The 12866-nt window shown below is 37.5% G+C and overlaps 1 protein-coding gene across 3 annotated transcripts in view; it reads left to right on the top strand.

Moving 5' to 3' along the window:
* MAPK8 (mitogen-activated protein kinase 8) overlaps positions 1-12866 on the top strand; it is a 98746-nt gene that overhangs the window by 39854 nt on the left and 46026 nt on the right. For all 3 annotated transcript variants that reach the window (XM_067538978.1, XM_067538968.1, XM_067538960.1), the window contains exon 2: positions 4378-4469. The gene's annotated coding sequence lies outside the window, so the exon portion shown is untranslated. The remainder of the gene's footprint in view (positions 1-4377; positions 4470-12866) is intronic.

Genomic DNA, 12866 nt, shown 5'->3' with positions numbered 1-12866 from the left:
ATAAAAGTTGAGCATCTTGATTGTTTGTTCTAGCTGTTTCATAGATTCCAAGGCCAGAAGAGACCATCATGCTCATCTGATCTTACCTCCTGTATAACACAGGCCAGAGACTTTCTCCAGATAAGTCTTAGGTCAGATCTTTTAGAAAACATCCATCCTGGATTTAATAATTGCCAGTGATGGAGAATCCACCCTGACCTTGGTAAATTGTTCCAATAGTTAATTACCCTTGCTGTTAAAAATGTATGCCTTATTTCAGTTGTGAACTTATCTAGTTTCAACTTCCAGTCTTTAGATTGTGTTACACTTATCTTTGCTAGACTGAAGAGTCCATTACAAATATTTGTTCCCCATGTAAGTACTTATAAATTGTAATCAAGTCACCCCTTAACTTTGTTATAAAATAGATTGAGTTCCTTGAGTCTAATGCTATAAGGCAGGTTTTCTATTCCTTTAAACATTCTTGTTGCTTTTCTTTGTATGTATATCTTTATTTATGTATCAAGCCATCAGTGGTACATGGGGACTTATATGGCAGGTTAAACAAGTTAAGACATGCTCCCTGCCCTAAAGAGTTTACAATCTAGACTGACTAAACAAACTTATGGAAATCAGAAGGGAGGAAGATGAGGTTTCACAGTCATTAAACTTTGTCACCCAACACAAAGTGAAAGCCAGTAAACTGCTTGAAGAGTTAGCCTGCTGTCTACCTAAGAAAAATGCATTTAAAATGACTTTTCTTTTATAATTGGTTTATTTTTATTTGTTTAATTTCATTTTTGTTTGTTTGTAAGTGTTTAGTCTTGGGCAATGTTCATAATTAATTGCTAACCTTATTGCTTTAAAAAAAAGTAATTCTGTCACTTTTTTAGAACTTCATTTCATTCTTTCACATTTTTCTGAGTCAACCACTCAAGTATAAACTGGTTAGATAACATAATGGGGCAAAGTTTAGGGAAACAATTTCTTGGTACTTCATGTGGTTGCCTCATGGTTTAGTTCTAGAGCATACAAGAGAAGCTATTCTTGACTTTGACTACTACATGATTAGACTGAACAACCAACAAGCAGGTAAGGTAGCAAAAAGTGGCAGTAACACTAACATTTAGAAAGGGAGATTTTAGTAAAATGAGGTTAGTTGAAAAGACCCTAAAGTTAAAAGTAAAGCAGCAGTAGTCAAAAGGTGGACTCGAGACCAAATCTGGACTGCCAGAGGCTTTTGAATGGACTGCAAAATCTTTTTATTTACTCATTATTTTTATTGTTGTGGTATGAAAAATGTTTCTCTGGAATCTGTACCTTGGCTATACCATGGCCAAGAAATCTGGACCTTGACAAAAAAAACCTGACTACCCCCGAAGTAAAGACATAAAATCCTTAGAAGTGGTCTGGATGTTACTGAAGTGGGGTGTGGGACAGACCAATAGGGTCTCAGAAGGTGTATGGAACAAAAGGAAACAGGAAGGCTAAGGAGTAAACCAATATGTCTAAATGGCTCAAAGAGCCTTTCAAATCTTGTCAAACAGAACTTCTTCAAAATTTGGAAATTTTACCCAGGTGAAGTCAATAAACAGGAGCGTAAATTACAGTTGGCAATAAGAGGAAATTAGAAGGGCCAAAATGCAGTTCAAAGAGCATATAGTTAAACGTAAAAACAGGAGAGTCTTTTAAGTATGTAGGAAGCAAGAATCTTTCAAATGACATTGCTGAAAAGCAAAATGATTTTTTTGCATTAGTTTTCACTGCTGAGGATGTTGAGGAGGTTATATTCCATTTCTTCTCTTTTTTTCTGGTAATAAAGTTGTGGTAATCTTAGAAATTGAGGCATCAGAAGACAAGGTTCTGGAGTAAATTGATCTTTGTAAAGGGCAATAAGTCACCAAGCGGTGATGGTATATATCAGAGTTCTGAGGTGAGTGGTTGAGCTGCTAAGAAAAAATATGCAATCTCATTAAACGTAACCACTGTTCCAGAAGATTGGAGAGTAGTAAATGTTGTACCCTTGTTTGTTTTTAAAGCTCTAGAGGTCATCCCAGGAATTATAGATGTAAGGCTTACTGGTCTATATCTGAATAATAGGTTGAAATAATAATTAACAAAATAATCTCCAGAAGGACGTGATTTGATAGGCTCCAAACATGGTTTCTGCAAAGCAAAATCATGTCTCCTCATGTCATATAATTCTTTGAATTTGTCAGTGAAGTAGTGGATAAAAGAGGACTGGTTGACATAATTTGTTTAGGTTTCCAAAAGGCCTTTCACAAGATTCTGCACAAGAGGCTTCTGAAGAAGACATGGGGTGAGAAGCAAAGTATTGTTATGCTGTCTATGAAACAGAAAGCAGAAAGTGAGAATAAATTATCAGTTTTCATCGTAAAGCGGTGCGGAGGGGAAGGTTAACAGCAGTGATCTCAAGATTTCATTCTAGGGTGTGTTTAATATATCTCTGATCTGTAAAATGGGGGTGAAGGGTGAGATAGTAAAGTTTGCAGATGACAGTTACTTAATTAGTTGGGACCAGAGAGAACTGTGAAGAACTTGAGACCCAAAAAAGCTAGGTGAATGGGCAACGCAATGGGAAATGAAATGTAGTGTCAATAAATGCCAAATAAGGCACATTGGAGGAAAAAAATTAAACTACTTGTTCACCTTACAGGGCTTTTAAATTTGCCGTATCAACTCAAGAAAGGGACCAGGGCATTGTTCTAAACAGCTCTATGAAGACCTCTACACTGTGTGCAGCTCGGAGATGTTGGGATGCATAAGAAATGGGATGTTGAATAATACAAATAATATTATAATACCTTTATATAAATTAATGTTGCAGCCTAATCTGAAATACTGTGTGTAGTACTCTAACCCCATCTCAAAAAGTATATTGCTGAACTAGTGGGGGTTCAGAGAGCAGTGACTGGAATATTCAAAGACTAAGAAAAACTTTCATATGAAGAGAGATTGAGAAGATGGGGATTGTTTACCTAAGAAAGGGGATACATAACAGAACATGATTAAAGTATATAAAATGATGGATAGAGAAAGGTGATGGAGAACTTCTGTTCTTGTCTCATAATACACAAACAAGCTGTCTTAATTAAATTAAGAGGTGCAAAATTAAAAAATGGATAAAAGGAAATACATATTTGCACAGCGTGCAGTATAAACTTTGGAACTCACTTTGGAACACACGCTAATCAGAGTCAGTTGTACATTCCTAAACCTATATTGTATTTATTTCCTCACAGCTACAGATAGCTACTTACTGAGAACTCTCAACCTTGAATTTCATTCAACTTTTCTCACCGAATAAGCAGTTGATAAAGTTAAAATTGTACAACCAAAATTGTTATGGGCTGCTGTAAGGTGTAATACAGAATGAAGGTTTTGGGTCCTGTGGCTTCTGCAGGCTTCTGCTAGCATAAACTCCTGCACAGATCCCTGGTAATAGGAAGTCTGTCACAGTTAGAGCTGGGCAAATGTTTTTTAGGTAAATAGTAAATTAGCTGCAAAAAGCTCTCCCTTCCCCCTGCTGTCCAGTCTCAGAGTGCATTCCTTGGTGGTGTTGGGAGACATGGTTTATGCCTTCTTGTGCTTCACTGACTATGAACCTACATGTGCATCACAGGAAAAATATTATGTATTTAATTAAGAAACCAACAGTAAACCTAACCACAGTGGCTCTGGCTACATATGGTTGACTGGTATCCGTTTGGCTGCACAAGAAGTCTCAGAACCGGTTACTGAATATTCTGCTGTTAGATTTGATGACTGCTTCCTGCATACCTACCAGATATTATCCTGCAGTTAGTTGGGTGTACGCACATCGTCCTCTCATGCCTTGAACAATGTAGCATTCTGATGAGTATTAAACAGTAATATCCTTCCTCTGCAGAGGAGTCTGTATTTCAGTAGTGACTGCACTTTGGGATGAAAGGCACTATGTATAATTATAAGACTAAGATACTACACTGAGTGTGGAGAATAGAGCTAAAGCTGGTCAATACATGTTGGTTTGTTATATGGAAACATTTCCATACAGAAACATTTACAGCAAGATTCCAGCAAGATCATTCTTCTTTTTGTTTTGTTTTTTGTGGTGTTCTTAGTTTGACTTCCATTAATTCTATTAATATGAAGTTTCTTATGAATTCTTTCAACCCCTTGTCTTCTGTACAGGATTTGAAAATAATTCCCTTCTCTGAAGTAATGACCTATTAAGCATACAGAATATGTTCTACTCTCCTGCTTTCAGGAAAGCTGAACTGTTTATTTTTAGTGGCTTATTTCTTGTATTCCTCTCACTAAATAATTTTTATGTACTTGCAGCCTCAGTGCTGCAAAAAGGCTCACCGCCATCTCATTTTCTTACTCAACTCCTAGGGTTTGAAAATAAAATCGGATGATAAGCAGCCAGCCAGCCAAAGAACGTTTGAGATTTCAAGTCTATGAAGGCCAGTTACGTTTGGAGCAAGGTACCCTTGGTGCTTGGGAAGCAGCAAAATAGATGTGGACTAGCATTTTGATTTGCAAAATAGATGAAGTACACCTCTATACTACAGAGATTTATCACCAGCAACAGAGTTACTTGGCACACAATGTGAATGTATCATAAGAATCAGCATTGATTGAAAAACATCTTTAATGTTTGGTTCTTTAATTGACAAAAGAATTGACTAGATATGCCTATATTTAAAAGAATTGACTGGTTAAGTCTGAATAAAAGAAACGTGTAGAGCAGTTTTGGGTTATTTATGTTCTGTTTCATTCAGATAGAATCAAGGCAAACTTCTTATATTTTTAAAAAATCCAATAGCAGGGAGGGGATGTGGGATTTTAACTTCTAGTGCTTTAGTTCTATATTATTATATGGATTTTGCAGTCTGTTATTTGCAATGCTAATTTGTTCTTTACCTATTTGTTTTTCTTTTGATTTTCAAATGCTAAATGTCATGGTTGATTGTGAAATTAAACTGATATTTTTTTAACAGGGTGCAGGCACATTTAATTACAGCTGGCTGGTTGTCACTGAATCATCTCCCTCAGACACCTACCCAATTCTTTTTTTAAACCAGAATCATAAATACGCTCCTGGTGCCATGAATTTGTTATAGGTTTTGTGGAATTAAGCCATATAATCCTTGAGATTTGGAAGCATTAAGGGCATTTCTGAATTGCTTAACTATTACTCCAGATTGTGAGGCAACATGTCAACAATTGCTTTGGGGAACGTTGGAATAGCTCTTTTAAAACTTTAAACAAACCTCTTTGGATAGGATTAAAAGATTTCAAATTTGAAAATTAATCATTTAACCTTTATGCATTAAATTAGATGTTCCCATCCTTCAGTTAAGTAACCAAATGTAGTAGACATTTTTTCTCCCTGATTTAATCCTTTGAAGCAAAAACATTTTGCACTTGAACTGGGGCTTGGTTAAACCTGCTTGCTCAGAGCAAGCCAAAAATTTGTTTGGTTGAGCGAGGGACAGTTGTCACCTCCACTGGAGGGGAATGGGAAGGCCAGGCGCAGAGCAGAGCAGACCATGGGTTTGGGATGGGGAAGCAAGGAGCATAAATAAGGCCCAGCAAGAGCCTGTGTGCTTTCTGTATGCCCAGGAGGGCAACAGCAGAAAGAGCAGCAAAGGAACTCGATAAAGAACCTAACATGAAGGCCAACGTTTTTGGTTTGGGGGAGTAATGGGGAGGGGAAGAGGAAGAGAGCATTAATTAGCCACGTGCACAGTGTGTTCCAGACTGATGGGTTACCTGTTAGGATAACCGTGTTCTGGGCATTAACTAAAGCAGTTTTTACGTTAGATGTTTTGGCACCGAGTGGTTATATATCAGTAAAGCTGTGCTAAAAGCCACCTCCATTGTACTCTCTCTGACTGGCAGAAGAGGCTTGCCGTACTCTCTACTTGCTTCACTTTGGGGATGACCTCTGTTTCACAAACCCCGTAGATATGCTTTAGGTACTGCAGTGTATAGTTGTCTTCTGGGTATATTTATAGGGAACACTTGCACACCAAAACTTCTGTCCAGTGAGCTGCCTTCTTGAGTCTGTGGGCATGGTTTCCCAAATAGTCCAGACTGGTGAATTTCCAACTATGAATAGGGAGCAGCACTAATTGACTAAAGACAGAATTGTTTGATCTGGATGATTGCAGAGTTCATTTATTTGGGAAGGCGTGAAGGTGTTTGTCTTTCCTACACATGCACCTGCCCTTCCCAAAAAAAGAATTTTTCACCTATGCTAATAATCTCAGGTAATGGGAAAGTAGATGATGAGGAAAATTTTCAAGCATAACGTGGCATAATAGTTGGCATTAACATTAGGTGTGATGTTACCAGTCCAGCAACCTGGAGTCACATCTCACTAAGGTATGTGTCTATGAATGAGTTTCTATGCATTTGTTCGTGTTAGATTGTAAAATCCTGGGGGCTGGGACTCTGTCTTGTATAGTGCTGAGCACAATGGTGCTGAATGGCCTATTTTCGGGATACTTGGGTGCTCAATCTGGCATACCTGCAGTTTTAGGAAAACCACTGAAAAGTCATCTTAGTTGGCAGTTCTTACCATAGAAATGATAAATATGGTCTGTGTTATGCAGGAGGTCAGACTAGATAGTCATAATGATCTCTTCTGGCCTTGGGATCTATGAATGTAAGGGGAAACTGTGGTAATCTGAGATGCTGACAGTCAAACTTTAGTTCCAGGTACAAATCTATCTTTTAACTACCATTAACTTTGAAAGAAAGTATTTGCATGTGTCATTGAAGGGGGGAGACCAGCTGGAATGCAAAATTTTCATTAACAGGAATTTGTTTGCATTCATCTTCCACTTCTGAAAGAGAGTGGATTTACTGATACCTTTTAACCATCTGTCATCAACAAGCTCACTAGTAAAACAAGGTTTCTTACAGATGTTACAACCCATGTTCCTTATTTAAGTAATATCACAGATGTTCTTAAAAAATGGCTCTGGTTAACCTCAGAGTAATACTTGCAGCTGAAGAATAACATAAAATCTGTAAGCACTCAAGAACCTGAAGCAGGCAAAGTCACTGAATCTCTGAATTAACACTGCTTGGAAAATGGATACATCAACATTTTGGCCAATGCAAGAGCTATTGTCCTCTGGAACCATCATATAAACAATGCATTTTTATGGCTTCATTGTTAAAAGTTTTATTGGCTATAAACTATTCCACTACTTAAAATAATCAGCCACAATGCCCATGTCAAGTTTAATACACACACTTTTAGTTGAATAAATTTGATATAATTTAAGTATAAAAGCAGTTTTCCAAAACTGTTATTTATAACTGTATGCCATCTCCTATGGCAATTGGAAACACATTTGCCTTTCTAGGGGTAAAAACAGAAAACATATGCTTGGGGTGATTATTAGTTCTCAGAATATTTGCATTCTCTACCCTTTATAATGTAAAATGGTATCTTTTTTTGCAGTTTTGAAATTCACATGGCACACACCAAAAAATGTAAAATGTCCACTGTTAATGGTTAACTGACATGACCTCCTGATTACATAAGTGAGGTGGCACATTACCGAAAAGCACAATGCATTCATATTTTTAAAAGGAGATCTACATACAAAAAAAATTACAAAAGAAATATATTCCCAGTGCCCGCGTGTGATAGAACCCTTTAATCCTCCCTCCTCAGGGGCTTTTTGACCCATTTTAGGACTAATCAGCCCTGGGTTATTTGAGTTTGTGCCACTACCTGTTGGCCGTGTACATAATCTAGTAGAATTTATGACCTCTAGGAAATTGCAGATAATTACAGGGAATCAAGGACCAACCCTCACTATAAATAAGGCTGAAGTGTTAGTGAAAACTTTGAAGCAGGACCCAAAGGAAATATAGAAAGGAAACAGTCTGGGGGCTTGTTTCCTTTGCTCCTCACAAGTGGGGGAATAGGACAAAATGAAAAGTGAGGTGGAAGCAGGAGTAGAGTTGTGCAGAGCCTTGAAGGGTAGGGCCAGAAGATTAAATGGGATGCCGAATGTTAGAGAATTTGAGCAGCAGAGTTACCTGTGTGCACTTCAAGCAGGTGGCTGAGGAAAATGATCCCCAAAACAGCATTTGGGGTTGGTCTAGGGCAGTGTTTCTCAATGAGAGGTCCGTGGACCGACACTGGTCCCTGAGATCTCCCTGACACAGTTTAGGAAGGCATCAAACTGGTCCCTGATATCAAAAAGGTTGAGAAACACTGGTCTAGAGGAGCAAGTTATCCGTCAGAGAAGTCAGCAAGGAAGCCGTTGCTGTAGTAGAGGTGGAGATGACACAGCAATGGGAGGAAGGGACAGATTTTAAGGATGCTGCTGTAAAGGAAGAGCCAACAAAACTGGTGCTAGCCTGGATGTGCCTCGTGGGGGGAGGAGTAGAAATCTGAGTTTACACCAAGCATGGGTGACAGGATAGTGGGATTGACAATGGGAAGGCTTGTGAGGGGATTGTGGAAAGAAGAGTTCACTGCTTACTGTGCTAGGTTTGAGTTACAGGAGCACTTGTCAAAAAGTCATAATCTGGAGGCTGAACATAGTGGTTGATGTGGGAGTTGTTGCCCGTATTGCTTGGGGCTGAAGCCAAGCAAGCTGATGAGGCCATCCATGAACATGGAGAGAGAGGAGCAGAGGTCAAAGACAAAACTCTGATGGGCATTTACAGAATGGGAGAGGGAAGGAGGTGGTGTTATACATCACTGATGGAGTCACGTATTATGGCCCTCCGGGAAGTAAATACAGATATGTAGAGTTCTGGCTCTATCCTTCGTTTACAGTATGGGCTCAGAATTTTTATACAGCTTTCCATTCCTGTGGTTATGACAGTCGTGTCTGCTCAGTGAGGCATTCCATAGCTGCTGATATCGGCTCCTGTAGTTAGTGAATTGAGCCTTTGAGGTTTGTGTAACAAAGGTACAATTTAACAGTTGCAAAGAGAATTAATTTCATAAGCCTTTCTTCTCAATAGATGATGCCCATTATGGCAGTTTCTTTTAGATTATATAATACACTAAATAATTTAAAAACACATAATTTTAGTACTTTAGTTCCCTTTATATATTGCAGCTAGGTAGCTGGATTGAATGCAGATCAGGTAATTGAGAACTGAATTTGCTGAACTTTCAGATTCTGGGAGAATTCTAATTTTAGAATATTTATTTTCATGCAATTACACCAGATGTATAACTGACATGTAAAAATAATCAAACTAACCACAAAAGCCAGTGTCTGATTTTTCTCTGGAGAAAACATTGTTCCCATTTTCAATGTTCTTGAAAATAAAGCAAGTATACAGAATACAAATAAATAATAGAATGCTGCATAGGAGCTAAGAACCTTTCATTGTTTCTGTTAAGCAGTTGAATAAATGACTTCTATTAATGATGTATTAAAACAACATGCTCTTTCTTAGCCATTAGAGCTCAGATACTTCTTGTTCTAGCCAAACATGAGGTTTTAATATTAGATGCTCTTCTAAGAAACATTTACTTTTTCTTTTAATTGCACACACAAGCCTATATTAAGAGAACATTAAGATTGCACAGTTAGCATTCACCCAAAATTCACTCATAACTATGCAGAGGTGAGAAATAATATTTAATCCCAAAGACTCTGGCAACGCAGAAAGGCGCAGAGTTAAGGTTGCATAAGGTAACCTTAATGCTGATATTTTCTGTTTTTTGTTTTTGTGGGGTTTTTGACTGTTTATTGGTACAACTTTAACTTAATGGATCTTTAAGGAATATGTGTCCTATGGTAAGACTCCCTTTTTTCCTGGGAAGGAAGAGGAACACTGTCCCTTGCTTTCTCTGATTATTTCTTTTTTTTTTTTTTTTGTAGTTCATATCTGTCAATGAGACCCCGTTGGTTTTGGTAAACTGTTAAAACTCTACGCATTTGAAAGTTACTCTTATTAGGTTAAAAGGTAAATCATACTCCTCTCTCCCTGCAACTCATCAGTTTTTCTTCCTGGAACTCTTTAGCTAACAATCTACTTCACTGTTTCAGGTTTGGGAGTGTTCTGCTGTGATAGGCCTCTGTTAGGCAGTATTTAGTTTTTGGTCTCAGGCTATATATTATTCGTTTGTTTGTATTGCGATAGTCCCTAATGGGACCTTTGATACTGATTTGGGCCTCACTTGGAGTGCTGTACAGATCTATAGAGGCCTGCAAATCAGGGTGGATTGATTTAAATTGCCTTGATTTAAATCATTGATTTAAATTAAGTTTCCCACTGATACTTCTTCACATATTTCTTAAACAATGGTGCAAATCTGATCACTAAAACATGTTAATTTACAACTCAATACAGCATTTTACAACATCTAGAAGGGTATACTTTTGTGTAATTTTTCCGATAACTTGATTTTTATTAATTTAGGAAGTAGTACATATGACTCATTACCTGTGTCAAGCTGCAGATGTAACAGCACTCCATTAGGAATGGTAAGAACTAAATCACACACACGCAAACACAATAGCACTTATATTTTATTTTTAACTAAATCTTAAATGTTACATAAACATTTCACACTTGCAATTGCAGTAGTCTCCTGAGTTGACGGCTATCCTTAAACTTTTTTTTTTTTTTTTTAATTTTCAAGTTTTATTAAGTCTAACAGACATGTCATCCCAACACTAAACGTACGCTGTCCTCAAAATTTCTACAACTAGCTTTCATCTTCCCCACTCCCACTGTCATTTTTATTCATAGACTGAAACAGAAATACAAGTTTTCCTGCTTTATCAACTCCCAGTCGATTTCTTAGCTTTGAGTGAATAATACCAAACGATGAAAATATTCTCTCTGTGCCTATAGAGGAAGCTACTGCTGTGACGAGTTGGCTTAGCAACTGAAGGAACTCGGTTTCAAGGTGCCTGGCTAACTATTTCCACCAGTGCAGCGGAGTGACTTTGTTCAAAACATCATCAGTAAACATGTACTGTTTAAATGGTTCTGCTCCAGCCTTGAAATGTATTATGACTGGCATAACTGAGGAGTGATTTTGAGATGCCCATGCTATTACTGCAGCATCTTCTTCAGAAGTTAGGCATCTACCTTTATATCTTGGGTCAAGAATGTTTGCAAGAAAATGAGATGGAGTTAGTGCTTGATCTATTTGCTTCTTTATTGTCTGCAGTTTAACTTTCTGGTGAGGTATTTCTTTCTTCAATGTCTCTTGAAGTGCCTTCCAAATTTCAACAGCATCAGCAATGCAGCAACAGTTTCTCTGAAGTTTTGTTTAAGGCTTTGGATGTAGGCTTCAGTATACTGAGCATATCCTCTACATTCCTCTTTAATCCAATGTTAGATACTTTGGATGCGATACTTCCATCTATTTTATCATGGTTTTCATCACAAAGTTTTATGAGAACAGGCCAGTTCTTAATAAATTGTTCAAAACAATCAACCACAGAATTCAGTCAAACATCTTGAGGGAGAATTAGTTTGGATCCTCCTGCTCTCTTCAGTGAAGCTGAAGTAAAATGGTTGTTACGGAAGTGTTTTGCGACTTCAACAACATTTTCTTTTATTCCTGAAGAAGATGTACTTAAGTCTTTGGCTAAAAGATGCATTAAATGGGCACTGCAGCCATGTTATTAAGGAACATCCTTCCATTTCTTCTTCTAAGGGTCTTCTCATCTTTGCCACTTTTGCAGCATTATCTGTGACTAAACTGCGCACATGACAGTTGAATTTTTGTTCACAGTTGATTACAGCTTTCACTGCCACTTCTTTTAAATATTCTGATGTGTGGGCATTTCCCGATTGTATCTATTGTTTCTGAAAGATATGCAATCCCATCTTCTGTTGTGACACAGACATATATTACTGGATCATTGTGTACGTTGCTCCACCCATTAAGGCTTAAACTGGCAAATTTGCCCTCAGTATTTCTTGCACACTGTTCCAGTTCTTTTTCATGCAGTATAGCCTGGTCGTAAGGACTCAACCATGTTAATGAATTGTTAATCGCTAACAATGCGAAAAGGAGAATTTGTGGCATAAATGAACCGAGCAATCTTTTAATTTATGGTGTCTTGTTTGGTATTTGCTGGTCTTTACTACAAACCCATCCATGGTGGTGGTTTTACTGGATGATTGAAATCTTTTGCTTGCTACTGATACTTTGTTGTCTGAAATATGTTTAGTTGCAGCACTGCTGCTAAAAGTACTAACGGATGACTCTGAAGTTGTTGCAGATACAGTCAGTCAAAGTCTCTTATGTTTAAATGGGATCCTGAAACAAAATTCAAAAATGATTTTGAATAGTCGTTCTTCTCACTCTATTATTCAGTTAATCACTTACAATTTTTTCAGCAAGGATGAAGGTCCAATTCCAAATTATCAAAAAGCTAAGACTGACTGCACTTAGAGTGCACTTAATTTTGGATTAAGCCCCATAGAACTCACTGGCACGTCTGTTTTTTTGAGAAAACAAGTATAGGATGAGATTCCCTTGGGAAAGCTGAGTTACGCTGAAGTAAAATAGGCAATAAACTTATGGCATCACCATTATGGTCTGTGCCCATGATGTTCCAAAATGAGGGGCGGCATGTATTATGTAATATAAAGTAAGAAAATGTCACCCAGTGGCAAGTAGCAACTCTAGATTTCTCTTACTGCAGCTTTCTGTACCATATACTTGGGTGATATTCTAAACCTAGTTATCTAATTAAACAAGCCATAAGGATTAAGCTAAACTTTTTTTTCTAGCAACATCCAACATAGCAAACAGCATGGGAATTTACTTGTTAAATCACACTTACACTAAAAGGCATAGAGAGAGTCTTGAAGAATGATGCATTGCAAAGTAAATTATTTAAGTTACTAACCAGTTG

This window comes from Emydura macquarii, unplaced genomic scaffold (assembly GCF_026122565.2).
Source record: "Emydura macquarii macquarii isolate MOO-44397 ecotype Brisbane River unplaced genomic scaffold, CSIRO-AGI_Emac_v2 contig_67, whole genome shotgun sequence".
NCBI classification, from domain to species: domain Eukaryota; kingdom Metazoa; phylum Chordata; order Testudines; family Chelidae; genus Emydura; species Emydura macquarii.
Note: the sequence above shows the minus strand (reverse complement) of the source record. Positions and strands in the feature narration are given on the sequence as shown.